This window comes from Salmo salar, chromosome 01, assembly GCF_965601325.2.
Source record: "Salmo salar chromosome 01, fSalSal1, whole genome shotgun sequence".
In the NCBI taxonomy this organism is placed as follows: Eukaryota; Metazoa; Chordata; class Actinopteri; order Salmoniformes; family Salmonidae; genus Salmo; species Salmo salar.
In genome coordinates, this window is record NC_138291.1 from 161,447,943 (window position 1) to 161,452,500 (window position 4,558).

Here is a 4,558-nt window from a genome sequence, read left to right on the forward strand (position 1 = left end):
CTTCAATGAAGTGTTTTTGAAGGAGAAAGAAAAGAGGGAGAGAGAAGAGAGCACATGCTGAACTGATCAGCCAGCCAACCCACCAGGACTTCAGGGCTGAATGAAGGAGAGGTGAAAGACTGTGTGATGGGAGAGAAACAGAGCGAGGATAGGTTCAGCTGTTGACTGCAGAGGAAGCATTCACTCCACCAGATGTGTATGTGTGTCTGTATGTGTCTGTATGATTAATGGTGGGAAGAGAGGATTGGTCAGTACGGTTGCTCTATCAATCACAGCAGCAGAGAGCAGCTTCCTGCCTGGCACAGACACACACATACACATGGCTTAGGTCCAGAGTCTGGAGAGCATGTCTATCCCTTGGAGAGGAAACATGTTCAACTTCTGACTGCATTCTCTCTCTAGTGAGATTTTAGATGGTTTTGTGTACTGTATTCTATTCCACAGCTCATTACTATGTGTTCTAACAAAATCACTTCATACAGATCTTATACTTATTATTACAGTTTCAGATCATAGAAATTCTCAAGATCCCTCCCATTCTCTGTCTTGATTTTTTGATATACCTGCTTTCCCTGAAAGGGTTTAGCTTCCATGAACTCTCCCTGAGTGACTGTGTAAATCTAGGCTTGTGTAAATGTGTTTCCTCAAGGCTCCTCGTATTCCTGTTAGCCCAGCCATCTGCCCTATTGCCCAGCTGATGACCACTATAACACACACACACACACACACACACACACACACACACACACACACACACACACACACACACACACACACACACACACACACACACACACACACACACACACACACACACACACACACACACACACACACACACACACACACACACACACACTGAAAAGGCAATAAATGCCCCCCCAAGGTGTTAAAGCAAACACCCCAGCCCTCTCCCCTCTCCATTGACCTCTATCCTGGCTGTATTTGGACTCTATTGGTGTTAATGCGGTGTGAGAGGCCATAACTGGGTGTGAGGAGACAATGGGGCTGCAGTTTCCACCAAAGACAGATGGTTCAGAGGGGCATCAGAGTCACTGGCATCCAGTGTGGTGCGTTTATCAACACCTGTAGGAGCTGGCTGGGGAGCAGCCTGGACAAGCACAGGGATATCAGCCACTCGTAAAACTGCTGAAGATCTATTCACCGTGTGGCTATCATCTGTGTCAACATCTATTAGTGTTAGGGGCCTGGGTGTATTTGTGTGTGTGTCGTGCGTGTGTGAGAGAGACAGACAGACACAGAAAAAAAGAGTTACAGTTGTACTCAGGTCAGCAGCATGTAGCCTACCTCATACCAGTGATTCCTAGACTGTTTTACACTGTGACCCATCTAAAGCCTTCCACAATTCCCTGCTGCGACCCACCCCAATAGCCACAACCACCACTGGCCACAATAACAATCCAGAAGGAATGGATCTGCTATGATCCAAACCTCCACAATAACAATCCAGAAGGAATGGATCTGCTATGATCCAAACCTCCACAATAACGATCCAGAAGGAATGGATCTGCTATGATCCAAACCTCCACAATAACAATCCAGAAGGAATGGATCTGCTATGATCCAAACCTCCACAATAACGATCCAGAAGGAATGGATCTGCTATGATCCAAACCTCCACAATAACGATCCAGAAGGAATGGATCTGCTATGATCCAAACCTCCACAATAACGATCCAGAAGGAATGGATCTGCTATGATCCAAACCTCCACAATAACAATCCAGAAGGAATGGATCTGCTATGATCCAAACCACCACAATAACGATCCAGAAGGAATGGTTCTGCTATGATCCAAACCATCACAATAACAATCCAAAAGGAATGGATCTGCTGTGATCCAAACCACCACAATAACAATCCAGAAGGAATGGATCTGCTGTTATCAAAACCACCACAATAACGATCCAGAAGGAATGGTTCTGCTATGATCCAAACCATCACAATAACAATCCAGAAGGAATGGATCTGCTATGATCCAAACCACCACAATAACAATCCAGAAGGAATGGATCTGCTATGATCCAAACCATCACAATAACAATCCAGAAGGAATGGATCTGCTGTGATCCAAACCATCACAATAACAATCCAGAAGGAATGGATCTGCTGTGATCCAAACCATCACAATAACAATCCAGAAGGAATGGATCTGCTATGATCCAAACCATCACAATAACAATCCAGAAGGAATGGATCTGCTGTGATCCAAACCACCACAATAACAATCCAGAAGGAATGGATCTGCTGTGATCCAAACCATCACAATAACAATCCAGAAGGAATGGATCTGCTGTTATCAAAACCACCACAATAACAATCCAGAAGGAATGGATCTGCTGTGATCCAAACCACCACAATAACGATCCAGAAGGAATGGATCTGCTGTGATCCAAACCATCACAATAACAATCCAGAAGGAATGGATCTGCTGTGATCCAAACCATCACAATAACAATCCAGAAGGAATGGATCTGCTGTGATCCAAACCACCATTTTAGAAACATAACTTTTTACTACAGCCATTTGTTTCTGAGGCAGTTGAGACAGGTATGTTTTACCACATGTATTCCTGACATGTTGAGAGGAGAGAATTAACATTTTATTTATCAGGCAAGTCAGTTAAGAACAAATTCTTATTTACAATGATGGCCTACCCCAGCCAAACCCAGATGACACTGGGCCAATTGTGCACCACCCTATGGGACTCCCAATCATGGCCGGATGTGATTCTGCATGGATTCAAACCAGAGACTGCAGTGACACCTCTTGCACTGAGATGCAGTGCCATAGACCGCTGCGCCACTCGGGAGTAGGAGAGAGAGAAAGAAAAAAGAGAGGTAGAAAAGAGAGAGAAAAATCATGTTTTCTATGTCATTACTGAACACTTAGGGACTCATTAGCAGTATAGATGATTCCCTCTGGTACACCCCCCCCCCCCCCCCCCTTTCACACTGTGTTTGGGCCAACAACCTGATCTCACACACTCATTATCCATATTATTATATATTATTATTATAATGACATCGTAACTGATCAGACTGATTGATAAAGGACCCATTATCATTAGTGATATTGTCAGTAGTATTATCTCAACACTTGATCACAATAAACAGGATGTTTCGAACCACTGCTATACACTGGTTTCCTGGACACAGACTTGTTTGGAAAACAGGCCCTAAGTACTTGAACAGATCAGTATGTGAAAGCATAGAAACTGACTGAGAAAGTGGTGAGAAGACAGGAGGTTTTACCGGCCTGTAATTTAGACTGCTGGCTGTATGTACAGAAGTCTGGTAAAGCCATAGGCCTGGGGAGTTTGGCTGGGACTGGAGAGACATACCAGAACTAGTCTTGCTGTACCAACGACTGGGCTGTACCAAGGTAGCACTGCCCCTGACCAGGGATCAGCCAACGTTGCGATGCCCCTGACCAGGGATCAACCACAGGACTATATTGCCACCCATTGGATTGAAATGGGAATGACAGAGCAAACTAGGAAAATACCTTAACCTCACACTACACCAATGCAAAGTATTAAAGATCACCAATGTTTGAAACTGTGATCGTTTAATTAATCACTAGTGAGTCTCGACACAAAATGATGAAGATCACAACATTTATTCATAGCAGAGAGAATGACCCCAAGCCCCACGGTGTATAATACCAGACTAGCACACATTCTCACACAGGATCTCAAAACATACACCACATAACCACATCTGAGGAACACAGCATAGGATCACTCTATAATGTCTTGACACAGTACAGGATCTTACATGAACACAGATGAAGACAGGGAGGGACGCGTTGAGTCCCACGACCAGCATGGTGACATCACACTGTCCCTCTGAGGAGGTGGTGACATCCTCATAGAGCAACACATCAGCCAGTGACGTCATATCAGGATGTCAAACCCCACCCACTGCGGGAAAACTCAAACCAAGTTACAACATCAACATCATAAATAAACATTCTGCGAGAAAATAAATATCAATAATATTATAATAATATACCCATAGGTCTTTAATGACTGGTCAAAATGGGGATGTCATGGCTGTAGTGCCACGTTGAAATCAAATGGAACTACAGTGATGGTTCCTTCTCTTAGGTGGCATTTGAAATGTTTAAATTGTTAATATTAAATGTTCAGACTTTTCAACAGCTCTCATGTTTAGTTGAGTCTATTCTGAGCAGATTTATTCCTCCACATTCAAGCTCTAGCTAACAGGTTTAATATCCCCCTCATCAAGTATCAACCCACACAGAAATACTTTCAACAGCATTTACAGATAGATGCTTCCCCAAATCAAATACTACATTACAACAGCCCCAAACTTCCATTAATAATTTAGCCTTAATCATTTGAGGGTAAAGCTATGTGTGTGTGCCTGTGTGTGAAAATGTGTGTGTCAGTGTGCGTGCGAGTCAGTGTGCGTGCGAGTCAGTGTGTGTGTGAGCAAAGCTATCATGAGTGTGTTTTGTGTTTAAGGTAGCTGTGGTGTGTGTGTGTACACGTGAATGTATGCTTAAGGTAT

At 43.6% G+C, this 4,558-nt stretch overlaps 1 protein-coding gene across 1 annotated transcript in view; it reads right to left on the minus strand.

Moving 5' to 3' along the window:
- Positions 1-3,622: 3,622 nt before the first annotated feature.
- LOC106567951 (stanniocalcin) overlaps positions 3,623-4,558 on the minus strand; it is a 3,370-nt gene continuing 2,434 nt past the window's right edge. Inside the window, exon 5 of the mRNA XM_014137872.1 lies at positions 3,623-4,558. This exon is cut by the window's right edge and continues 332 nt beyond it. The gene's annotated coding sequence lies outside the window, so the exon portion shown is untranslated.